Raw genomic sequence first — 27,890 nt, 5'->3', positions numbered from 1 at the left:
CGACATCCAGTTTATGATGCATATCCATGATCAAGTTTATTCATAGATAAGATGTTGTCCACCAAAGATGCACATTACTTGTTAGTCTACCAAGTGCATTGTTCATATCATGGGCTGTTTGCGAGTACATTCAAAGAAATCATTGGCTTGCCACTCGTTATTTCATTTACCAGGTATGAGATAACAAGATATGGTGAAGAGTAACTTGGTGACGTTCCTCCGAGCTAGGACGCTTCCGAGTCAGAATTCCTATAGGTTAAGGCTGGTGGCATGGGTTCACGCTTTCAACCAATAATTCCGCTATCGGTCCAGTTTGGTGTGGTGGCCTTCGAGGCCCTATATATGTAAGACTTGACCGGAATGGTCATTTATTGTATCAAATGGTATGTATGCATGTAAGACTCTTGCTATTCAGTTTCAGTGTGTTCGGCGAGCATTGATCTTTGGGATCACTGAGCATGTTCATTCGGCGATATCGACTCGTAAGTCGGGGTCCCCACATGGGGAGAACACAATTTTATCTTGAAATTTTAGTGTTGGATCACCTTATAATTCTACCATCGTTCTAAGCAAATATAAGGTGCATAAAAGGTTTAACATGACATGCAAGTCATAAGTGACATTATATGGTCGTGAACTTGTGCTTCTTGATCTCCATCACTAAAGCACCGGCATGATCTCCATCGTCACCCGCACCGCACCATGATCTCCATCATTGTGCCGCCATCGAGGTTGTCGCGCTATCTATGCTATTACTACTAAAGCTACAACCTAGCGATATAGTAAAAGCATCTGCAAGCACAAACTTTAGTTTGAAGACAACCCTATGGTTCCTGCCGGTTGTCGTAGCATCAACTTGCAAGTCGATATTTAACCATTACAACATGATCATCTCATACATCCAATATATCATATCATGTCTTTGGCCATATCACATCACATGCATACCCAGAAAAAACAAGTAAGACGTCCTCTAATTTGTTGTTGCATGTTTTACGTGGCTGATATGGGTATCTAGTATGATCGCATCTTACTTACGCAAAGCCACAACGGTCATATGCAAACTGCTATTTAACCTTCTCCAAGGACCGCCTCGGTCAAATCTGATTCAACTAAACTTGAAGAAACAAACACCCATGAGTCATCTTTATGGAACAAGTTGCATGTCTGTCGATGAAACCGGTCTCTGTAAGAGTACGAGTAAAGTTAGTCCGGGCCGCTTCAATCCAACAATACCGTCGGATCAAGAAAAGACTAAGTAGGGCAGCAAATTGAACATCAACACCCACAAACTTTTTTTGTTCTACTCAAGAGATCATCTACGCATGAATCTAGCTCTGATACAACTGTTGGGGAACGTTGCATGGGAAATAAAAAAATTCCTACGCACACGAAGACCTATCAAGGTGATGATCATCTACGAGAGGGAGATTGGATCCACATACCCTTGTAGATCACTAAGCGGGAAGCATCAAGAAACGCGATTGATGTAGTGGAACGTCTTCGCGATCCAAATCACCGATGTCCCATGATCCGGCACGATCTAGGAGCGAACGGACGACACCTCTGCGTTCAGCACATGTATAACTCTGACGATATCCGCCTTCTTGATCGAGCAAGAGAGATGAAGTTTTAGCTGAATTCTCCGGCAGCACGACGGCGTGGCGGTGATGATGGTGGAGCTACTCCACTAGGGCCGCCGTGACGTACTGATCTAGCTATGTGGTGTGACAAAGTAGTGGAGGGAGAGAGGTTTGCACAAAGGCTTGAGGTGCAAAAACCATCTCAAATATCCACTATATATAGGAGGAACAAGAGGGAGGCTTCCTGTCGGGGAAATCGACACCTATGGGGAGCTCGAAGAGTCCCTTGATCGTTCGGCGGGGGGAGAGAGGTGGCATTGAGAACGGAGCTAGCAATCAACACCGGCCAGGTCCTTTACCCAGGTTCTGGCCGCTTGGCGCGTAAAACCCTACTCCTGCTTAGTTTGTATTGGGTGCTTATTGTAGGGTGATTTGCTACAGTAACTTAGCTGGTGATTAGGGAGTCTCAAATCCCAAAAAGTCCAACCCAAGAGAATGAGCCTTGGGCCTCCTTTTGTAGGCAAAGGGGTCACCAACAGTGTGCTCATGGGTTGCATAGTGAACAGTGTTCACCGGTCTTCTTCTATAGTGATGTCAGGGGCAGTAAATGCCTTGTGTGACCCCTAACCTGAAGCGAGGTGGTCGCAACACGTACTCAGGTGGATGGACACCTGGGTCTTGCGCTCGCGCATGAAGGATGCGCTGGAGCGGTTGGATTGTGGTAGAAACAGGGGAGGACACCTGGCGACGGAAGGAGCTTGCTGGCCTGGCGTCCCTGTCTGATGACTTCATTATCTTCCCGGCAAGGAGGGCTTGCTGGGGGCCTGAACACTACTGGAATTCAGAATTTTGCCGTCTGCTTGGCCTTTGCTGACACATGGCAAAGGTACTCTTTGCCGTCAGCTGACACAGTGCTAACGGCAAAGAGGTGGCTGATGGCAAAACTTTATTTTGCCGTCGGCCACCTCTTTGCCGTCAGCTGGCGGACGACGCAGAATCCCTGCGCGGACGGCAAAGGGAGGGCGGATGGCAAAGCCCCCCCCCCAAACGGCCGAAACCCGACAACACCCACCCCTCCCCTTTGCTGTCTGCCTGGGGGCCTTTGGCGTCCGCCTGGGAGCACGGCGGACGGCAAAGGGGACGGCGGCCCACCAACCCAACCCCCACCCATTCCCCCCCCGGGACCTTTGTCGTCTGCCTGTGGGGCCTTTGCCGTCTGCCTAGGAACGCGGTGGACGACAAAGGCCCACCAAATACACTCACACCCGCCCCCCTCCAACGGACACTTCCCGCCCACCCCTGCTCGAATCCTCTGCCCCGCGCCGCCTGCCCCGTGTCGCTGCCTGCCCCGCACCGCCGCCTGCCCCGCGCCGCGCCTGCCCTGCCCCACCGCCTGCCCCGCCCGGCCTGCCCTGCATCGCTGCCCCACACCGCCTCCTCCCCGTGCCGCCAGCGCCCTCTCCCTTTCCCTCCTCGCCGTCCTCCCTCCACTCGCGCCCTCGCCCTCCTCGCAGTCCTCACTCCGCCTGCGCCGTCGCCCTCGGCCTCCCTCGCCGTCCACCCTCAGCCCGCGACCGCGCCCTTGCCCTCCTCGCCGTCCTCCCTCGCCGCCTCCCTCGCCCTCGCCCTAGCCCTCACATCCTCGCCTCCTCAACTGCGCCGGTGGTGACCGCCTCTTCCTTGGTTCAGGTCAGTCCTCTCTCTCTCTCTTTCTCAGATTTGCTACAATCTTTAATAGTAGGATCTCTATGTTAGGGTTTTTACTTGTTAATGACTATCAAATAGTCCCTTCATGTAGGCACTGGTAGTCGTTTTAGCAGAGGGAGTAGAACTATCGGTTTGCATATTTTGTCCTGTTGTGTGTTGTAGGATTAAGCATAATATTCTTTTTTAACATTTTCATAGAACATGTGTAAAGGCTGCGTATGTGTCCATTTTGACATTCTTATGGTTGCTATGCTTGTTTTTATTAATGTAGGCCGCTGATATAAAATGTTAAGTGGTGTAAGTATGAGTACATGACTCCCATATTGTTTATAATTGTAGAGAATGCTTGCATTTTCTCTCTGGGAAAATGGGATCTAGTTGTGTAGACATTTGAATTAGTTGTGTTTTCTAGGGCTCTAGTTGGGCTCTAGTTGATAATTGTAGGGACTGCTTCCCGAGACCCGACCCCCTACCCCTGACCCATGACGCCACTAACCCCAACCCCCGAACCCTAACCCCCGACGCCCTACCCCTGACCACCTAACACCACTAACCCCAACCCCCGACCCCCGACACCACTAACCCCCAACCCCCGATCCCCGACGCCACTAACCCCCAACCCTCGACCCCCGGCGTCCGACACCTCTTCGGCCTCTTGTTAACCGAAAAGACTGCCGACCCCCGACACCAGTGACCCTCGACCCCCGACGACACTGACTCCCAACCACAGACGCCACCGACACCCGACACCGCTGACCCTCGACGGCACTGACTCCCGATGCTACTAAACCCCGACGGGGGTCATAGTTTTGTAAATTATGAGTTAGGTCACATATTTTACGATTATGTTAATTATAAAAACATCGTATTTGTGTTGATCGTGTGAATTTCAATGTGCAGTTGTTCGACGACCTCCACGTGCGTTGGACAAGCTCCGCCCTTGCGTTTGTTGGTGAGCACACATGACTTCTCCTCCTACCCCCTTAATTTGCTCTATCCCGGTCTTCGTGTCGACGAAACTTGCTAGCTATAGGTTTCTTCAATCATGAGTATGCGTGACCAGTATGCGTCTCCCGTTCGAAAGGGCGACATCTATAAATATGCATTTATTTGCATATTTAGAACTGCCATCCTTTCAAATTGTCCAACATTATCCATGGACAGCCCGAGTATGTGTAGATTGGGTTTGTTTTACCGTATGCTGTGCTCCGGATCCGATGCAGAATTTCGTCAGTGCCTCCCTGTTGTTCTCCGGGTACACATCCTCTCTGCTTACTGCCGAGACGTGTATTAGGAGAACAGCGAGGAGGTGCTTCCGAAATTATGCGGCGCATCTGGAGCAGAGCATGGGAAAACGAACCCAATCTATACACACTCGGGTGGGATTAGGACCTATCTTTACCTATTAGCGTGTAGCTTGCATGGACGTAATAAAACTGACAAACTTGATTAGCGTATGAATATAGATGATGAATTATATATTTATTTCTTGTGCCCCCATAGGTAGCTAGGAAACATGAGTGATCGTGCTTGGATGAACACTGGTCACCCTAGTCAGAAAGACATGACCCATGAATGGTCAACAAAAACCAGGGGGTTTGTGAGAGCCGGATTTGCAAATGGCCAGCAAAAAACATGGTGCCCCTGTCCCAACTGCGACAACTGGAAAAAGCAGACAAAGTTTGAAATGAGTAAACACATATAGAAGTTGGGTTTTACGCCTAATTATATGGTGTGGACTTTTCATGGTGAGTCTAACCAACGTGCCAGAGCTGAGGTGATTCGTCGTCGCACCGACGAGCATGGTACCGGGATTGAAGACATGGTGCAAGACTTTGATGGTGCTCGGGATTTGGACGATGAGATGGAGGAATCTGCAAAGGCCTTCTATGAAATGTTGGAGTCTTCAAAACGTCCTCTCCATGAGCAGACTGAGCTTTGTCAGCTGGATGCCATCGCGCAAGTAATGGCTCTCCAGGCTCAATTCAACCTAGGCAGAGAATGCTACGACGCGATGGTGATTATATTTGGACGCTTTCTACCCAAAGGCCATGTACTGCCTGGAAACCTGTACCAGTCAGAGAAAATACATGCATGTGAGAACGGATGTGCCTTATTTAGGCTTGAGTATGCGGCCTTGAACTATTGCCCCATTTGCAATTCTTCCAGGTATATTGTGGTAGACAACGGTATGGGTGAGAAGAATCAGACCAAAATCCCCATTAGTGTTCTTCGGTATCTGCCAATCGTACCAAGAATTCAACGTCTTTTCATGGTCGAAGAGACGGCCAGACAGATGACATGGCACAAATTGGGCAAAAGAACCGAACTAGATGCGGATGGGAACAAGATGCTGGTACACACTTCAGATGGTTTTGCGTGGAGCCACTTCGATGCATTACATAAGGATAAATCGGAAGATCCAAGGCAACCTAGAGTTGCCATCAGCACGGATGGGTTCAATGTGTATGGTATGACGGCAGCACAATACAGTTGTTGGCCTATATTTGTCATTCCACTAAATTTGCCACCCGGAGAGATTATGAAAAGAAAGAACATTTTCCTGACGTTGATAATTCCAGGGCCCAACTATCCGGGGAAGAATATGAATGTGTACATGCAGCCGCTTAAGGATGAGTTGCAAGAAGCATGGGCTAATGGGATCAAGACCTACGACGCGGCTACCAAAACAAATTTCAAAATGCATGTGTGGTACATGTGCTCGACGCATGATTATCCGGCGTTTGCACTATTCACTAGCTGGTGTGTGCATGGAAGGTTCCCGTGCACCACATGCAAGGCAGCTCTTCAGTTCCGTTGGCTGCAGGCTGGTCGCAACTATTCTTGCTTCGACATGCATAAACAATTCCTGGATCCTGACCATAAGTTCAGAAAAGACAAGAAGAGTTTCATCAAAGGTAGAGTTGTCAAAAACACATCACCAGCTGCATTGACAAGCCAACAGACCCTTGATCAGTTAAACGCTCTCGAGCCTGATCCTTTGCGTCCAGGATACTTCAAAGGGTATAATACGGAACACGCTTGGACTCACAAGTCATGCTTATGGGATCTGCCTTACTTCAAAGACCTCCTTTGCCCACACAACATCGACGTGATGCACACTGAAAAGAATATTGCGGAGGCCATTTTTGATACATTGTTCGGCATAGAGGGGAAGTCAAAAGATAATCCTAAGGCTAGAATCAACCTAGAGGCTCTATGTGATAGACCGTTGCAAAACTTGCGACAAAGGAAAGGAAAGCAAAGCATAGCGAAGCCAAAGGCATGGTTCAATCTTGAAAGGCCACCTATGAGGGAAATGCTATTGTGGGTGAAAATGCGGTTGATGTTCCCCGGTGGGTATGCTGCGAATCTAAAGAGGGGAGAGAGTCTTGACAAATTGAAAATATTTGGTCTCAAGAGTCATGATTGGCACATATCGATTGAGCGGGTAATGCCGGTGATGTTGCGTGGCTTTATCCCTCAGGATGAATGGCTAGTACTGGCAGAGCTGAGCTATTTCTTCCACTTTCTTTGTGCGAAAGACCTATCGCCTGGCGTGCTAGATGAAATGGAAGAGTTGGCGTCGGAGTTGATCTGCAAATTAGAAAAGATCTTTCCACCGGGCTTCTTTAATCCAATGCAACATTTGATTTTGCATCTCCCGACCGAGGCAAGAATGTGGGGGCCCAGTCAAAATCGATGGTGCTACTCAACTGAGAGGATGCGGAAGATGCTTCGAGCTAAGTGTAAAAATACATGTAGAATTGAAGCATCGATGGACGAGGCATTCATTACTGAGGAGGCGGCAAACTTCGTGACAGCACACTACGAAGCCAAAAATCATCATTTGCATAACCCGAATCCTCGGTACAATGATGGCGATCCCAAAATAAGTTCGATCCAACCTCAGCCTATTCAAAGGTAAGCTCGCACCATTCGGTGCTTTGAAAGGGAAACCGTTGGATGTTGAAGAATGGCGGACCATTTCATTGTATATCTTCACCAACCTAACAGAAGTGCGGTCGTACATCGAGTAAGTTGTCGGTAATTTATTGTTCCGCAACTTCTAATTGCTTTGAACTACTCTTATTCCTGAATATTTGATATAGTCGATACGTCGCCGAATTCTCGAATGGAGCGGTCATCGAAAAGGATTCCGTCGAAGAGTATGAGCTTCTCGCAAAGCATCGAGGCGACTATCCCGGTTTCATATCTTGGTTCAAACAAAGGGTAATTAATTACCATTAAGGGCCCATTTGATTTCTTGGTGTAATTTGCAGCTAATGCATCCATTCTTTCGTATTAAACTTGTAGGCTGATGCAGAGTCTATGGACGCCGAGTTGAGACAAGTCCCTAATGGTTTTGACTATAAGGTCCGTTCATCTGACAAATACAACATCAACGGGTATCACTTTCGTACCTTTGGCAAAGAACTATCTATGCCCGACTTAAAGACTACAAATTTTTTTGTCTCTGCTATCGGCGAAGGAGACAACGACTATTATGGAAGAGTTGAAGAAATTTATGAACTTCTATTCTATGGTGAAAACCCATCGACTGTCGTAGTCTTCAAATGTTATTGGTTTGAGCCGAGGGAAACTAGAAGGATTCATGAACATATAGGACTAGTCGAAATGAACCAAAACACCCACTTAGATGTTCCCGATGTCTATATTACGGCTCAACAGGCGATACAAGTTTTCTATCTACCGTGGGCCTGCCAAACTGATCGAAATCTCAAAGGTTGGGATGTCGTTTGTGAAGTGCCACCATATTTTAAACCACCTACCCTCAATGAAGAGGATTACGAACCTCTCATTAAGCCAGACACATATGAAGGAGGATTCTTCCAAGAAACACGTATGTCCAAGAAACGTTTCAAGAACCGCTCTACTTCACCCCAGAACAATGAAGTAGACAGCGACAGTGAATCCGTCTTAACCCCTGAGCCCGAACAGGAAGAGCTGGAAGAAAAAGAGGTTACTGTTGATGACCTGTCAATTCTTGACCGATTACATAATGGTGGCCTTCCACATGTTCTTCGTGATAGTGATGATGATGATGCATTTATTGATGATAGTGATGATCACGATGCATTTATTGACCCCGAACCATATATAGACGAGCATGATTGTTATTAGTTCATGTCAGGTATTCAACTATTATACTATATATATATTTTGAGTTCATGTTAGGTATTCAATTTTTATTAGTCATGTTGGTATTTATGACGATGATACACTTAAATTATCTAAATTTTATTACTCATGTTGGTATTTATGTTGTACTAATTCCATTCACTCTTTGTCATGACAGGTGTTGAAAGATGGTGGGAAAGGGTCGAAAGCACTCCGCGGCTCCTTCTTCGTCGGCGGGTGATGGGATGGGTACTTCCATTCCTGCCTCGCCTCTTCGCAGAGCGTTGATCTTTACTCTACAAGGAGCTCCCCCCGTGAGAGGAGGTCGACCCCCTGCGAAGCCGAGAGGTACTAAAGGTACACGTTGTATTCATATTGGTATTTATCTTGTCCTCATGTTGTATGCATATTGGTATTTATATACAATTTATTACTCATGTTGGTATTTATGTTGTACTAAAGGTATACATGGCCGCGGGAGAGGTAGGGCGGTGGCTGCCACGCCTTCTGAGGTGGAGGCTACACGGTCTCCGCCAACACCTCAAGCTGATTCACATGAGCACATGACTTCTAGGGTGGATTCGTATGAGGTGGAGGCTACATGGTCTCTGGTTCACGAGCCTCGGGTCGACGAGCCTCAGGTCGACGAGCCTTCAACCCACGAGACTCGTGTCCCAGAGGCTTCGTTCCAGGCGACTCCGGAGCAAAGCATGGATGAGGGTACGTCCCAAGAGACCGGGATAGTCGCCAAGTGGGATACCTGGGCTGAGCCAAGTGGCCATGCTGGTAGCGACGAGGAGCTGGGTGAGGGGGCTACCGTCTACCGGCGTGGTAGTTCGGGGCTCCCGCTCGTGCCGGCGACCCCCGAGCAGAGGTGGCCGATTAGGCCAAATGGGGACAAGTAAGTTAATTTACTCTTATTTAACCTTTTGCCTTCGCGTTTTCTCAAATATCTAATGTTTTGGCTTTAATTTGTTATACCGTAGGGGTTGGATTGTTGCCAAGGGTGTCCGCAAGCCCAACAGCGTCCTTGGTGTGCTTTGCCGTAAAAACTTCCCAGGATTTGTTACGTTGCCCGGTCGGGAACGAGAGGTAGGAATGACCTGGGAGCACTACTTGGGTGCCCCGGCCCCGCCGGAGGTGGAGATCGACGGTGTTTTGTGCCACACGAGGGCCGACATGGTGTTCCGACAGTTCTGGGTAATTTCTCCTTCACACAATAATAAATCAACCATAGCTATTTATTGTACTAATCGGTGTTGTCTCGTTTGCAGACCTACTACAGGTGTGAGGAGGGATACGAGGAGGACGCGACACAGGTTATCGAAACCAAATGTCGCCGCCTACTTGAAAACTTTCGGCACGAGGCTCGGGTGCAAGCTGTTCGAGACTACTATGCCACGCGGCGTATTAGGATTGACAAGGCGAAGTGCCGTGATGCTAAGATGGAGAAGGAGCATTACATGAAGGTAATTACATATTATTAAGGCTTTGTACTTAGTTTCCTTGATTTGGTTCTTACGCGCTCAAATTTCTCTTTCTTAACTTAGGTGTCCCCGAGATGGTGTGTGGATAAGATGGATTGTTGGGAGGCCTTGCTGGATCAGTGGTGCTCCGAAACGTGGGAGGCCAGCCACAACAACGCCAAGGAGAGGCGTGGCAAAATGGTTGGTGTGCCACACCATCAAGCGAGCGTCAACTTAATCCAATATGGCGAGAATTGGGTATGTGGTTTGCTTCATGCCTCATGCAATTCATTCTTAATGCTATCTTGAGCCCTTTACTAATACAATTTTCCTCTCTCTCTCTTTTAGGCGCGTCACAATAAGACGGAGGTGCCACAGATGTACGACCTCTATGCAATGGCCCATACTGCCTCGTACAAGAAGGTCAAGGCATTCTCTAAGTCTGACCTCGAGCTTCCAGAAAACTTCACCAAAATCTCCTCCCACCACAAGCTCGTGAAGTACAGAGATCACGGGAAGGCAAGGAAAGGGGAGGACTTTAACCCGAGCGAGGGGCCTATTGATCCAGAGCTGGTGATGATAGCTGGCAACGGGAGGCCGCATGGCTCGATCACCATTGGAGACGGCCTTATACGTTGTCCTAGCACTCTCCGGCAGATAAAGTCACGCCAAACGAGCTCCTATCCAGAGATAACACGTCGACCACGGCCAGTAGAGCTCGCCATCGAGGTTAGTTTAATGGACTCAACTATCTTTCTGCATTATGTTGTGCTTTGGAACCAATATGATTACATTACTAACAATGAGTTGTGTTACAGGCTGCTATTCAGAAAGAGAGAGAGGCAATGCAGGCGGCTATGATGGAGAAGGATAAGGAGATTAGGGACCTAGAGGAGAGGACGACTGCATTGGTGGAGGCGGAGAGGGCACGGAATGATGCATCTAACAGGGCCTTATACGAGATCTTCGTGGTAAGTTTCTTCTTCATGTTATTTCAAATCTTGCATTTGAATGTCTGTTTCATTAATAAATAAAAAGTTTGACTTGTCGAAACCAAATGTACAGTCTATGTGCGAGAAGAGCGGCCAAGTCCCTCCGCCGATGCCAGTCATTAACGTGGTGGGGACGGTGAGTTTCATTTCAGTGCAGTGATCTTAAGAGTGTCCTCATGCTAACGACACACTGCAAACGATGTTTGGTGCAATATATCTCCCGAAACGCATCGCGCGACCCTTCTACAGTGGAGCCTTCTCCAAGGAAGCCTTCTCCAGGTGAAACAAGCCAGAGCCACCGTGCTTCACCGCCGTGATGACGATAATGGTATGTTATTTCTAGTGTTTTAATAAAAACTAGCTAGACTTCCATCTAAATGACATAATTAGCTTAGTTAGCTCCAAAATGGCTTAATAAGCATAGTTTGCTCCGGAATGGCTTAATAAGCTTAGTTAGCTCCAAAATGGCTTAATAAGCTTAGTTAGCTCCAAAATGACCTATTTAATAAAAAATTACCTATAGTTAGCTAAGTTCTCTCCAAAATGACATAATAAGGCTTACGTAGGTGCAAGATGACCTATTCCCCCTAACTTAGGTATTAAATGGCCTATAATTAGCCTAGCTAGATCCAAAATAGCTTAATAAGCATAGTTTGCTCCGGAATGACCTATTTTACATAATTAGCTCCAAAAAGGCATTCTTAGCTAATTTAGCCCGAAGAAGGGAAAAAGAGGAGAAGAAAGAGGAAAAATGAAAGGAAGGAATAAGAAGAAGAAGAAGAGAAGAAGAAGAAGAGAAGGAGGAGGATAAGAAGAAGGAGACGAAGGAGGAGAAGAAGGAGAAGGAGCTCCTCCTTCTCCTTCTTCTTCCTCCTTCTTCGTCCTTCTCCTTCTCCTTCTTGTTTTCTTCTACTTCTCCTCTTCCTTTCCTTCTCCTCCTCCTCCTCCAACTCCTCCTTCTTCTTATTTTACTTCTTCTTCTCTTCTTGCTTCTTCTCTTTCTCTCCTTCTACATAGCTTAGACTCATCCAAGAAAGACTAAATTGGCTAATTACCCTACAAAATGACATAATTAGCTTAGTTAGCTCCAAAATGACCTATTTAATAAAAAATGACCTATAGTTAGCTAAGTTCTCTCCTAAATGACATAATAAGGCTTACGTAGTTGCAAGATGACATATTCCCCCTAACTTAAGTATTAAATGGCCTATAATTAGCCTAGGTAGATCCAAAATGGCTTAATAAGCATAGTTTGCGCCGGAATGACCTATTTTACCCAAGTTAGCTCCGAAACGACCTATAGTTAGCTAGGCTTCCACCTAAATGATATAATTAGCTTACTTAGCTCGAAAATGGTCTATTTAATAAAACATGACCTATACTTAGCTAATTATCCTCGAAATGACATAATTAGCTCCAAAAAGGCATTCTTAGCTAATTTAGCCCGAAGAAGCGGACAAGAGGAGAAGAAAGAGGAAAAATGAAAGGAAGGAAGAAGAATAAGAATAGAAGAAGAAGGAGAGAAGGAGGAGGATAAGAAGAAGGAGAAGAAAGAGTAGGAGAAGGAGAAGGAGCTCCTCCTTCTCCTTCTTCTTCCTTCTTCCTCCTTCTCCTTCTCCTTCTTCTTTACTTCTTCTTCTCCTCTTCCTTCTCCTTCTCCTCCTCCTCCTCCTCCTCCTCCTTCTTTTACTTCTTCTTCTCTTCTTGCTTCTTCTCTTTCTCTTCTTCTACGTAGCATAGACTCATCCAAGAAAGACTAAATTGGATAATTATCCTACAAAATGACATAATTTGCTTAGTTAGCTCCAAAATGACCTATTTAATAAAAAATGACCTATAGTTAGCTAATCTCTCTCCTAAATGACATAATAAGGCTTACGTAGCTGCAAGATGACCTATTCCCCCTAACTTTGGTATTAAATGGCCTATAATTAGCCTAGGTAGCTCCAAAATGGCTTAATAAGCATAGTTTGCTCCGGAATGACCTATTTTACCCAAGTTAGCTCCGAAATGACCTATCGTTAGCTTGGCTTCCACCTAAATGACATAATTAGCTTAGTTAGCTCCAAAATGGTCTATTTAATAAAACATGACCTATACTTAGCTAATTATCCTCGAAATAACATAATTAGCTCCAAAAAGGAATTCTTAGCTAATTTAGCCCGAAGAAGGGGACAAGAGGAGAAGAAAGAGGAAAAATGAAAGGAAGGAAGAAGAAGAAGAGAAGAAGAAGGAGAGAAGGAGGAGGATAAGAAGAAGGAGAAGAAGCAGTAGAAGAAGGAGAAGGAGCTCCACCTTCTCCTTCTTCTTCCTCCTTCTTCCTCCTTCTCCTTCTCCTTCTTCTTTTCTTCTTCTTCTCCTCTTCCTTCTCCTTCTCCTCCTCCTCCTCCTCCTCCTTCTTCTTTTACTTCTTCTTCTCTTCTTGCTTCTTCTCTTTCTCTTCTTCTACGTAGCTTAGACTCATCCAAGAAAGACTAAATTGGCTAATTATCCTAAAAATGACATAATTAGCTAAGTTAGCTCCAAAATGACCTATTTAATAAAAATGACCTATAGTTAGCTAAGTTCTCTCCTAAATGACATAATAAGGATTACGTAGCTGCAAGATGACCTATTCCCCCTAACTTTGGTATTAAATGGCCTATAATTAGCCTAGGTAGCTCCAAAATGGCTTAATAAGCATAGTTTGCTCCGGAATGACCTAATTTACCCAAGTTAGCTCCGAAACGACCTATCGTTAGCTAGGCTTCCACCTAAATGACACAATTAACTTAGTTAGCTCCAAAATGGTCTATTTAATAAAACATGACCTATACTTAGCTAATTATCCTCGAAATGACATAATTAGCTCCAAAAAGGCATTCTTAGCTAATTTAGCCCGAAGAAGGGGACAAGAGGAGAAGAAAGAGGAAAAATGAAAGGAAGGAAGAAGAAGAAGAAGAGAAGAAGAAGGAGAGAAGGAGGAGGATAAGAAGGAGAAGAAGGAGTAGAAGAAGGAGAAGGAGCTCCTCCTTCTCCTTCTTCTTCCTCCTTCTTCCTCCTTCTCCTTCTCCTTCTTCTTTTCTTCTTCTTCTCCTCTTCCTTCTCCTTCTCCTCCTCCTCCTCCTCCTCCTTCTTCTTTTACTTCTTCTTCTCTTCTTGCTTCTTCTCTTTCTCTTCTTCTACGTAGCTTAGACTCATCCAAGAAAGACTAAATTGGCTAATTATCCTAAAAATGACATAATTAGCTAAGTTAGCTCCAAAATGACCTATTTAATAAAAATGACCTATAGTTAGCTAAGTTCTCTCCTAAATGACATAATAAGGCTTACGTAGCTGCAAGATGACCTATTCCCCCTTACTTAGGTATTAAATGGCCTATAATTAGCCTAGGTAGCTCCAAAATGGCTTAATAAGCATAGTTTGCTCCGGAATGACCTAATTTACCCAAGTTAGCTCCGAAACGACCTATCGTTAGCTAGGCTTCCACCTAAATGACACAATTAACTTAGTTAGCTCCAAAATGGTCTATTTAATAAAACATGACCTATACTTAGCTAATTATCCTCGAAATGACATAATTAGCTCCAAAAAGGCATTCTTAGCTAATTTAGCCCGAAGAAGGGGACAAGAGGAGAAGAAAGGGGAAAAATGAAAGGAAGGAAGAAGAAGAAGAAGAGAAGAAGAAGGAGAGAAGGAGGAGGATAAGAAGGAGAAGAAGGAGTAGAAGAAGGAGAAGGAGCTCCTCCTTCTCCTTCTTCTTCCTCCTTCTTCCTCCTTCTCCTTCTCATTCTTCTTTTCTTCTTCTTCTCCTCTTCCTTCTCCTTCTCCTCCTCCTCCTCCTCCTCCTTCTTTTACTTCTTCTTCTCTTCTTGCTTCTTCTCTTTCTCTTCTTCTATGTAGCTTAGACTCATCCAAGAAATACTAAATTGGCTAATTATCCTACAAAATGACATAATTAGCTTAGTTAGCTCCAAAAGGACCTATTTAATTAAAAATGTCCTATAGTTCTCTAAGGTCTCTCCTAAATGACATAATAAGGCTTACGTAGCTGCAAGATGACCTATTCCCCCTAACTTAGGTATTAGATGGCCTATAATTAGCCTAGGTAGCTCCAAAATGGCTTAATAAGCATAGTTTGCTCCGGAATGACCTATTTTACCCAAGTTAGCTCCGAAACGACCTATCGTTAGCTAGGCTTCCACCTAAATGACATAATTATCTTAGTTAGCTCCAAAATGGTCTATTTTATAAAACATGACCTATCCTTAGCTAATTATTGTTGAAATGACATAATTAGCTCCAAAAAGGCATTCTTAGCTAATTTAGCCCGAAGAAGGGGACAAGAGGAGAAGAAAGACGAAAAATGAAAGGAAGGAAGAAGAAGAAGAAGAGAAGAAGAAGGAGAGAAGGAGGAGTTTAAGAAGAACGAGAAGAAGGAGTAGAAGAAGGAGAAGGAGCTCCTCCTTCTCCTTCTTCTTCCTCCTTCTCCTTCTTCTTCTTCTTTTCTTCTTCTTCTCCTCTTCATTCTCCTTCTCCTCCTCCTCCTCCTCCTCCTTTGTCTTTTACTTCTTATTCTCTTCTTGCTTCTTCTCTTTGTCTTCTTCTACGTAACTTAGACTCATCCAAGAAAGACTAAATTGGCTAATTATCCTACAAAATGACATAATTAGCTTAGTTATCTCCAAAATGACCTATAGTTAGCTAAGTTCTCTCCTAAATGACATAATAAGGCTTACGTAGCTTCAAGATGACCTATTGCCCCTAACTTAGGTATTAAATGGCCTATAATTAGCCTAGCTAGATCCAAAATGGCTTAATAAGCATAGTTTGCTCCTGAATGACCTATTTTACCCAAGGTAGCTCCGAAACGACCTATAGTTAGCTAGGCTTCCACCTAAATGACATAATTAGCTTAGTTAGCTCCAAAATGGTCTATTTAATAAAACATGACCTATACTTAGCTAATTATCCTCGAAATGACATAATTAGCTCCAAAAAGGCATTCTTAGCTAATTTAGCCCGAAGAAGGGGACAAGAGGAGAAGAAAGAGGAAAAATGAAAGGAAGGAATAAGAAGAAGAAGAGAAGAAGAAGGAGAAGGAGGAATAAGAAGGAGAAGGAGAAGGAGAAGGAGGAGAGAAGTTCCTTCTCCTTCTTCTCCTCCTTCTTCACCTTCTTCTTGTCCTTCTTCTTTTCTTCTTCTTCTCCTTATCCTCCTCCTTCTCCTCCTCCTCCTTCTTCTACTTTTTCTTCTCCTTCTTCTCTTCTTGCTTCTTCTCTTCTTGCTTCTCTTTTTCTTCTTCTACGTAGGTTATTTTCCCCAACATAGACATACTTAGCTAATTATCCTCCAAAATGGCATAATTAGCATAATTAGGTAAAAACATCATAAGAACCTTGGTTAGCTCATTAAAATGACTAATTTAGCTCCAAAATGACATAATAAGGTCAAAATGGATTAATAATCATAGTTGGCTACAAAATGACATATTTTATCCAAGTTAGCTCTAGAATGACCTATACTTAGCTAAGTTCTGTCCTAAATGACATAACAAGGCTATGTAGCTCCAAGATGACCTATTCCACCTAACTTAGCTATTAAATGGCCTATACTTAGCTAATTTCTCTCCGAAATAACCTATATACTTCTTCATCTAGTATTATTCTTCTAACTTTCTTATTTGTCATTTTGCACATTACATTCACTTCACGGGAAGCTTGGATTATATTGATGGAATGCTTGAAGATGATTTCTTGTACCATGGCTTCACGGAAGCTTGTATTGAAACTATTGTAGTATATGGATATATATCAAACTTTGTATGCATGTGTATGAAACTGGTGTAATATATGGTTTGGTACGGATGCAACTTGCATAATATGTATGTACTTTGGATGAAAGTTATTTTAATATGGTTATGAGTACAGAACGAGATTTATTTATGTCAAATATATATATATATATATCCTGATTATTGTGAAAAATGCTGGATATAATAAGAAATAAATTAAAAAGGGGTTGGTTCCCCCCTTTGCCGTCTGCCCCCACATGGCAAAGGTGGGATGGCAGACGACAAAGGGGGAGAGAGAGGGGGCTGGTTCCCCCCTTTGCCGTCTGCCCCCACATGGCAAAGGGGGGACGACAGATGGCAAAGAGGGGAGAGAGAGGGGCTGGTTCCCCCCTTCGCCGTCTGCCCCACATGGCAAAGGGTGGACCAGCCCCCTCTCTCTCCCCTCTTTGTCGTCTTCCCCCACATGGCAAAGGTGGGATGGCAGACGACAAAGAGGGGAGAGAGGGGGTTGGTTCCCCCCTTTGCCTTCTGCCCCCACATGGCAAAGGGGGGATGGCAGACGGCAAAGAGAGGAGGCCAGCCGTTAACACTTAACGGGGCCGTTGGTGTATGTGTCGTCCCATTTAATTTGCCGTCTGCCCCCTCATGGCAAAGATTCTTTGTCGTCCGCTTTAAAAAAGCAGACGACAAAGAACCTCTTCACCAGATTTTTTTTGCTATCTACTTTGCCGTCTGCGGACTGACGGCAAAGTCTTTGCCGTTAGTGGTTCCTCCCTTTGACGTCCGCCATGGCAGACGGCAAATTTCTGAATTTCAGTAGTGGAACACTTTCCCGTTAAGGAGGGTTTATCGGGGGCCTCGCCAGTCTTTGCGAGTCTTCCCGGCAAAGGGGGGCTTGCCAGGGTCTTGCGAGTCTTCGGGAGTCTTCTCGACAAGGAGGGCTTGACGGGGCCTTGTGAATCTTCCCGCCAAGGAGGGATTGCCGAGGCCTTCCACCTGGAGCTCTTGTACTCCATGCCCTCGAAGAGGGGAAGGCATGGCCTTGGTGGGTCTGGGTTTGCCTTCCTGCCAGTCTTCCTCGTGCGTTGCTGCCAGGGGTGTTGCCGGTGCCCGTGCACAAGTCTGCGGCACAAGGGACCCCAATCTCTAGTGCACCGACAGGAGCCCCCGGGCCTAGGCCACACACAAGTGCGGGGCATTGTTGGGCCAGGCCCAAAGTGGTGCATTGGCTTCCTTGGTAGGGTACACTGTAGCTTTGGAGCCGTTGTGAGCGGCACTTTCCCACGTCGCGCATCGAGCGCGCAAGGTGGAGAAGTGTGCGCTTAGTGGCCTCCGCACCTCCCAAAGCATTACTGTCACGCGTGAGGCATGCACAGTATCGGTCAGGGAAGTGGCATTCGTGGCCTTAAAGGCTGCAGTCGTGGCAGGGCCCGCCCCCGCATGCATTGTTGCAGTAGGGCGGTTCTGTGTTCGCCCGTGATCATGGGTGATTGGGAGAGAGGGGCGGCGGTTTCTGGAGTGAAGAGAGCTAGCCCCTGCGACTCGACCTATAAATTAGGAAGTTTGCGAGGGGGTTTTGCTCATCCATCCAACTCCCGAAACATTCTGCACCCCCGGCTTGCATCTGCGGAGTCTTCTCTACTTCCAGGTGGCTCTCGCCCCTAACCATGGCTAGGGGACGAGGGCGGCCACCATCGGCTTCCAGGGCGGCAAGGGGATCCCATTCGGATCATGTCACAGCTTCAGGGGCCGCAGCTGTGGATGGCGGCACGAGCGCCCGAGGTGGCGGAGGGATGAGGGGTCGCGGTCGCCGTGGCCGGGGAAGGCAGAGTGCTACTCCTGCACCTTCATCTTCTCCCCCAGTGCCGGCTGCTCCTCCGTGGGGCGGGCACCCGGACGGGACGACAATGGAGTTCGTCGTGGAACTGCACGGCGTCCCTCGGGGCCATCTGCACCTTCCTCGCCCTTTTTTTAGGGCGATGGAGGCCGCCAAGCCTCCCATCTTGTGATTGCGGGCATACGGTTGCTCCCACGGCTCTATGCAGGTGCACGTGGAGTACCCGAAATGCCGCTCCATGTTTCTCGGGCGGGGCTGGAAAGCCTTCGCCCGCACCCAAAACCTCGAGGATGGGCATGTCCTCTGCTTTAAGCTAGCGGAGGATAATATGCTATCCGTCAAGTTTTTTGTGCGCTCAGGTATCTATCTCGGCTGCTGTGAAGAGAGCTCGAGCTGCGCCGAATGTCCCTCCTCGAGCGATAGTGAAGAAGAGGAGAGTGGCGGCAGTGACGCTCTTGAAAGGGCACGATCTCGAGGGGTCAAGTCGAAGTACGACTTCCCGAGCTCCGACTGACGGCCGGCCATGGTGCCGAGGCCCGCTCACGCCTCTCCCCCTACCGGTGGGGTTACCTTGCCGGAGCCGAAATCGACTCCTCGTCTTTGAGGAAGCGCGATTGTGGGCTCCATCTCCTTCATCCCTTCCGGTCGCCATGTCCTCCTCCCCCGTTCTCCTCTGCGCAGTGCTGGTCTAGGAGAAACCAACATTGGTTGCGCTGGGGGTCTTGCCGCCTTTTTTCTTCTTGAAATTCTATCCGGCAAGCATGTCCCTTCCAAAAGACAGTTTCATAGGTTAGAGTAGTAAAAATCATGCATGTAATATGTCCGAGTTTGTTTCAAACAAATGAATGAAACGTTGTTTCCTTTGCGTCCGATCCTTCCCTTTGAATGGTACGCCCTTTGTATTTTCCGGAAGCTTGCCGACATGACTGGTCCTGCCGCTAGTGCTTTGATTAATGGATCCTTAGCAGTTCCCTGGAGGGGTCATTATCGGCAAGGCTCGTTGCCGCACTCAGTGCAACCGTTAGATAGTCGAGCGCGGCTCGAGGCGAAAAAAGGCGCTTCGTAGCCGCTTGGTCCGTTGAACAGGTTCGAAACAGTGTGAAGGCTCTATGTGTCTGTTCAGGTCGTTGAATTAGTTCGGAAAAGAACCAAGGTGCAATGATCTTGACATGTTTCCATCTACGCGCAAGTTTATCAAACAAAGTTTGGGATCTCCACAAAGGAAACAACCTATCTACTCTGAAATTTCATCTGGAATAAATATCACTTATCTGTCTTGCCGCGGCACTACTCCCCGCAGTGTTTGGGACCTTTGCCGGGGCCACAGATCCCCAGCAAGCAGGAGGTTACACTTTCCCAACAACTTCCCCTCCAGAAAGGTCCTTGCCTATAGTCCTTGACGAACGTATAGAAGGGGGCTGTCAGAGTATAGCTCATTTTCCTCTTTTGCCACACCGTGCTGCCGGAGCCCCTGAGCGCATCTTCGGCGGGGACGCGACGCTTCCAGGGGGAAAGCGTTTCCGCTAGAGTGCGTGCCTGGGATTCAGGGCCTGTTGGCGCATCCTCGACGGCTATGCTTCACTTCGTGGAGGTGCGGCGGCCCCAGTATGCGATCGAGGCCTCGCCGAAGCCCCCGGGCACACCCAAGACAACAGCACACTGTCCTGGAGCGGCGCGTCAACCTGATGTCTTGAAACTTGGGGTCTCCATCTCCCTAGCCCGCGGTTGCGCAGTAGGGCGCTCGCGCAGGCGTTACGAGGTCATGGCGAAGTAGAGCAACCACCGATGCGCCCTGCTTCGAGGGACCGCAGTGGTGCATTCAACTTCCCAAGATCTGGTGTGGAACTTGCTTAAATCCACGAAAAAGCTCTCAACCACCTCCCATTACCTGGCGCGCCAAAGATGTCGGGGAAGTCGACGTGCATGGGAGGCTCGAAGGGCTCCCTGGATCGTTCAGCGGGGGGAGAGAGGTGGCGTCGAGATCGGAGGTAGCGATCAACACCAGCAAGATCCTTTACCCAGGTTTGGGCTGCTTGGCGCGTAAAACCCAACTCCTGTTTAGTTTGTATTGGGTGCTTACTTTAGGGTGATTTTCTATAGTAACTTAGCTGGTGATTAGGGAGTCTCAAATACCAAAAAGTCCAACCCCCTGAGAATGAGCCATGGGCCGCCTTTTATAAGCAAAGGGGTCACCAACAGTGTGATCACGGGTTGCATAGTGAACAATGTTCACCGCTCCTGTTCTACCATCGTGTCAGGGGTAGTAAATACCTTGTCTGACCCCTAACCTGTAGCTAGTGGTAACTTTAGTAGTAGCGCTTGCGCACAGAAAGGGCTGCTGCTAAGGCGCGCTACTTCTAATATTTTCCAGCACTACTACTAACTTTTACTACTTTCACAGATTTGCTTTGCATCATTAGAATGGATCATCATCATCGACAATATTAGGAGTATTCAGAATATTCAGAATGCATCATCATCGACAACATTAGCAGTATTCAGAATATTTTCAAGCTCTACGTATTTAGCATCATCATCATCATCATCGACAATATTTGCGTCATCATCATCTATATCAACAACATGGTATTATCGGTAGCTCGTACTCATTTAACAACTCATATAACTCATACTCACATAACTCATACTCATATAACTCATACTCACATAGCTCATCATTTAACTCATATAACTCATACTCATTTAACAACTCATATAACTCATAATCTTATAACCCATACTCATATAGCTCAAACTCACATAACTCATACTATACTCATATAACAATATCACTAATAATAATCCAGTTGATGTCTCACGGTGCAGGTGGTAGCAACCCAAAGATAAGGAACCATCACCGGATCATAGCTCGGGTGTTGTTCCTGGAGATCCTGCTAGGTATTGGAGAACATGGCATCCAACGCAGCCATGTAGCGACAGACATGCTCGTGCTCCTCCCTGACACGACGATGTACCACCTCCGTGGGGGCTGGCTCCCCCAACACCGATAATGGCCCAAGCGACCGCCACCAAAGAAGCTCCGGGTCAACGACGAGACCCGGATATCGCACCAAGGTGCACCCTTCGGAAGGTAGCACCTCCAAGTGTCAGCCCGGCGGAGCCCAGTCCCGGACATGGCGGCTATCAAGAAGGCTCCTGACAACCACTCGACGACGAGGATGCGAGCCGGGCATTGTCGAAGCCGAGACAAATTCCTGTGAGAGAATTTTCTTATTGTTTAATGTTTCAACCAAATGTGACATGGCAACATCATATGACAAATTAACCAAGTTCATATGACAAAAACTAATTACTCATGTTCAGGGGATCAATGCTCAGGTAGGTAACCCAAACCCAAAACCAAACCCAAACAGAAGATTTTCTTCTTCATTCACGGATGCATAAGCATGATCCTCTAGTGAACATCACAGTGCAATGTACTACTTGCCTACCTTTTTTATATAAACTGTAAATAATGATTGTGCATGTTTGCAAGTTTGAGGTAGTATGAACTAGAGGGGAGCGAGAGCGTGGTACTACCGTGCAGGGGCAGGGTCAGAGGTGGCCGGTGGCGACGCCGGAGGTGGCGACGCTAACCCTAGGAGAATGAGAATCGTCGAGAGGGGATGAAAATAAGTTACTTAATAAATATGGTTGAGGAACTTAAATAAACGACATAAATTACCAAATAAATATGGTTGATGAACTTAAATAAACGACATATGATGGACAATCTTCTCTCATATATGGCGGACACTCCCTCACCGATTTTTCGACCGTCGATGATGGTCGCTACTCCTACTTCCCCTAGTGCATAACAAATATCTAGCACAAGGAGAAGGAGGAGAGGCGGCCCCCACGAAAACAGTCGGCATTCTTCTCCTCTCATATATGGTGGACACCCCCTCACCGATTAAACTATTTCTATTAAACACTTACTAAATAAATTATTTCTATTAAACACTTACTAAAAACAGTAAAAAAATACATTATGCTTATATTGAAATATAATGTAGCACAAGGAAATAAACTACTTGCGGCTAAAAAGTGAATAATTTCTAGATATATGTATTAATTCACCCATCCACCCAGTCGCAAGAACTTTGAGTCCGACTCCTTAGTGACACCTCCAATGCTAATTTAAAGTGCCCAACATGTTTTCACAAAGACCAACAAATATGTGTCTTAACGAAAAAGAGCCTAGCATCTTTTCACAAAGACCAACAAATATATTTCTTAACGATTGAGAAACCTCACATAGACCTATCGTATAATATTACATTGAGAAACCTCCCAAAATGAACATTAATATGATTCTTAACGACACTTATTTTGCTATGAACTTGCACTAAATGTTTCTTCGTAAATTTTAATATTAGAATAAAACAGAAAGCTCACATAGACCTATCGTATAAGCCTAGGATCCATAAGCAATGTAAATAGAGTTGCAAGGTAGCAACAATGTTATTTCGCATAAAAAGATAGCAACAATATTTTGTGCAAGTTCGTCAATGTAATCAAGATTACTATATTCAACATTGATATTGGTTTCACATATACAAGAAAAATATACAAGCACGTCGTTGGGCGACGGGAACGGCGGCGGCAGCGGACGACGGGCCACGGGAACAACGACGGCGGCTGACGACGGGGGGTGCGGGGGGAGAGTGAATTAGAGTGGAGAGGGGAGTAGGAGGGGCGGCCGGTTGGATAAGGTGCAAAGATATACATAACAGTAGCGCTCGTTTAAGGCAAGCGCTACTGCTATTCAACTTATCAGTACCGCTTTACACAAGCGCGCGCTGCTACTAACGCTACCGTCTCTGCATCTCGTTGGGCCTCCTTTAACAATAGCGCTGGGTATATATCCAGCGCTACTGCTAAGGTTTTAGTAGTAGCGCTTGACCAGTTCCGCGCTACTCCTCATTAGCAGCAGCGTTTTATCTTTTCCAGCACTACTACTGAGGTTCTGCCTATAAGGTTTTTCCTAGTAGTGTCGGTGGGTCCTGGTTTGCCTTCCTCGCAGTCTTCCTCGTGCGCTGGTGCGAGGGGCGTTGTCGGTGCCCGTGCACAAGTCTGGGGCACAAGGCACCCTAGTCTCTAGTGCACCGACACTGCCTTGCCTCTCGGCCGAGCCAAGGAGACAGGTCTCCTCCTCCAATTCGGTTTGGTGGAGGAGTCCTTTCCTTCTTGTCCACCTCCTTCCCTTTTTTCTTTTTTTTCCTTTATTTTTCCTTGGCCAAAATAGGCTTATTGGCCTGGCCTCGACAGCCCACTAAGGACTGGTGCGCCACCCATGGTCCTATTAGGTCCTCTTCCGGGAGAATGGTCCCTCCCGGTAAAACCCCGGAACCCATTCTTCACTCCCGGTACTTTACCGTTAATGCCCGAAATCTTTCCGGAAGCCAAATGCCAAACAAAACCAGAGCCGGCCTATGTATCAATCTTCGTTTCCGGACCATTCCGGAGACACTCGTGACTTCCAGGATATCATTCGGGACTCCGAACAAAATTTGGTTACCAACATAAATAATTCAACTATACTAAAAACGTCTCTGAACCTTAAGTGTGCAGACCCTGCGGGTTCAAGAACTATGTAGACATGACCGAGACACTCTTCGGCCAATATCCAATAGAGGAACCTGGACGTCCAAATTGGATCCTAGATATTCTACGAAGATCTTATCGGTTGAACCTCTATGTCAAGGATTCACACAATCCTGTATATCATTCCCTTTGTCTTTCAGTGTGTTACTTGCCCGAGATTCGATCGTCGGTATCGCCATACCTATTTCAATCTCGTTACTGGCAAGTCTATTTACTCGTTCCGTAATACAAGATCCCGTGGCTAATCCCGAGATTCGATCGTCGGTATCGCCATCCTAGTCACATTGCTTGAAATGCTTGTTTGTGATGTTGTATTACCGAGTGGGCCCCGAGATACCTCTCCGTCACACGGAGTGACAAATCCCAGTCTTGATCCATGCTAACTCAACGGACACCTTCGGAGATGCTTGTAGAGTACCTTTATAGTCACCAAGTAACATTGCGATGTTTGATACACAAAAGGCATTCCTCCGGTGTTTAGTGAGTTACATGATCTCATGGTCATAGGAATGTATACTTGACATGCAAAAAACAATAGCAACAAAATGACACGATCATATGCTACGTTTATAGTTTGGGTCTTGTCCATCACATCATTCTCCTAATGATGTGATCCCGTCATCAAGTGACAACACTTGTTTATGTCTAGGTAACCTTAACCAACCTTGACCAACAGGCTTGTCAACTAGAGGCTCACTAGGGACATTGTTTTGTCTATATATCTACACATGCATTTATGTTTCCATTCAATACAATTATAGCATGGATAATAAACGATTATCTTGAAACATGTAATATAATAATAACTATTTTATTATTCCTCTAGGGCATATTTCAACAAGCGATACTAGCTAGAGGAACTAGCTCGACCACTTCCGCCCTAGAGCGTTACTACCGTCGGCAGGGCGGTACTACTATTGATAAGAGGTAGTACCGCTAAATAGAGTGGTACTACCGCTTGGATCTTTCTAGGCAGGATAGGGCAAGGAATGATGCTCCATTGAGGCGAGAAACAAGGTGTGAAGGAATGTGTATGTGATGATTCCAATCAAACCTTTCCAAAGCGGACCCCCTCTTAATAGTACGGCTTTTCCTACCACTCAAGTGCACTGACAATGAAACTTAAGAGAGAAAACCGTCTTCATATAAATGCACTGATGGGCATGAATCGTATTGTGCCAAATGCTGAAATACCTGAAAGGTTAGTGCACACGGTTAGTCCGCAAACACAATGCCATCAATCACTGAAACCACTAGGGTAGAAATACGACCTTACAGTCTCCCCCTTTTTGATGGATTGATGACAACATGGGATTTGCACAGAAGATATATGTATAAGATAGGATGCAAACCCCACTCTCTACAAAATATAGACACACTCCCCCTAGATGTTTGCACTATTTAAGTATGTTTTTGGAATGCAAAGTGTGCACACTAGGATCAACACGCCCCCTATAGTTTATAGACAAACACTACTTGCAGTTAGGGAAATTGAAAGTAATATAGATGCAAGAAGTGACGTGAGCATTAATAATAGGGCACAAGATAAGCATCTCACAAACTAAAGTCATACGATAAAATTAAGGTAGCATATGTCTCACACCATATGACGTAGTCTCACACACATAAAAAAGCAAAGCAAATGATAAAAGAGTTGATGAGTAAATAAAGATGTGCAACGAAAAGAACACTCGTGACTCTCGCAAATCAAAACTTTCTCCCCCTTTGGCAACAAGACGCCAAAAAGGACAAAGAGAACAAAGAGGATCCAAGAAGGGTGGTAACGCTGAATTATCAATATTCGCTAGACGCAAAGCTTCGTGGAACGACGCTAGGAGGAGTAGGAGAGCGAAGCAACTCAGTATAGGAATCCCATGGGAAGTGACGAGCAATGCATGTGTCCTCGTTAGTGAGTCTAAACTCAGAACCACTCTCAATTGTTAATCAACCTTGCCTCCCGAGAGCCTTGTGACCACTGATAACCACCTTTTCATCTGCATGAGCCCTGTACAGTCTCTTGGCCTGCAGATAGAAGAGCTTCTTCATCTTCTCCTTGAGCTTCTTAGCCCAAGAAGTTTCTTCAGTAGGGAGCAAAATAGGGGAAGCTGTGTCATCTTCAACCACAAAATCCTCATCAGCCTATTTATCAATAGAATCCTCATCCATACCTTCTGGCACATCCTACTCAGGGGCAGTGTGAGTATCCCACTTATCCTTCTGCTGAAGCTGCACAACCTTGTGTGAAACCAGCTCCCGACACTCAAACAACTTGCCAGGGAAGGTTTCTGTCCAGGTCTTCTCAATCAGAAGCATCAGAAAAGGGCCAATGGATGGGGGCACTTACACTCAGAAAACAACAGAATGGAGCTCGGACCACATAACATGAGAAACATCCAATGGCTTCACATTAACCTTGAACATATGAAATTCATTGTAAAGGAGGATATCCACCAAGTAAGAGTGAACCTCATCCACATTCCTAACTGCAGTAAGCAGTGTGATGGAAGATGCAATGCATGATATCTAAAAATGTTTCCAACACCCAAGTATACTTGAGTGTTGTAGAGGAGATCTTCTCAGTATTGTACTTGTAAAGTGCTCGCTTATGGGTTGCGACAGTCTCTTTGTGGGGACAAAAACCAAGAGGGGTCTCGTGTCCCTTGTCCTCAATGTCAAGCACATTGATAATGGTCTTCTAGGGAACAGAAAGTCACATCTCGTTTGTCATCCAAGTCAATGTCATGTCCTCATCAGTTCCTATATGATCCATGTCAAAGAAGACATCAGTAATCTCGGCATCAAAGTTTTTGTTGAACTGCATAATGTTGAGAAGGCCCATCTTTTCACAGAGAAGAAGAGCAGTCCCGAAGTACCTGACATTCAGCTACAAATATTCAACGTCAATGGATTTGACAAGTGGAACAAACAGGTTCTCCCTTTTCTTCAAAATTTCATATAGACTGACAGTTGCTTCCTGTTCCAGAAGGGACGACTGCGCATAGATGGCCCCTGGTGTTCTCCATAGCGATAGGCCTTGCGGGACATCTAGAAGTCCTTAGAATTCAAAGTGGCCATGGATTGGTACTTCAACGTCCCGACAGTAGGGCGCTTCCCGTTAGACTTGGAAGCAGCCAAGATAGCACTTTCCTCAGATGTACGGTAACGCTTGATGCTTCCACGGCTGGGGTTCATCCTATGCTCCTGATGAGCACAGCTGCCACCTCCTGAGATCCAAAACAAAACCAGAGGAAAACACGAGAGTAAATGATGTGCAAGAGTCAACAAGAAACTAACAAATGGGAGAAAGAGGTGATGAAAAGTAGGAATGAAGTGCACATGCGAGCCCAGGGAGGTAGTACCGCTGCCGTGAGCGGTACTACCTCTTATGGGCGGTAATACCGCCTGAAAGAGCGGTAGTACCGCTCAGGGCAGAGACAGTGGGGTGAAACCCACCACTGTGCAGATCCGGTACTAATAGGAATGCCACGAGCACCAAATTACTACAAGAACATCAAGTCTACTCCCTAGCCACTTTCCACCCCCTAGTCATGCCGCAAATCGGGACTAAAAACGAGGAACACAACCCATATTGCGCATAACTTAGATATGAAAATAGACCAAACAAAGAGAATAACGGGGGCAACAGCAGTATCCATGGCAAGAGGAATGGGTGGGGATCGATTCCACCGGTTGGAATCGCGAACGAACGACCCAAAACGGAGATTGGTGGCCGCCACTGTCGGGGATATACCCCACAGTGTAACCCGGTTTGAAGTATGACCC

Source organism: Hordeum vulgare, chromosome 7H (assembly GCF_904849725.1).
Source record: "Hordeum vulgare subsp. vulgare chromosome 7H, MorexV3_pseudomolecules_assembly, whole genome shotgun sequence".
NCBI classification, from domain to species: Eukaryota; Viridiplantae; Streptophyta; class Magnoliopsida; order Poales; family Poaceae; genus Hordeum; species Hordeum vulgare.
Note: the sequence above shows the minus strand (reverse complement) of the source record.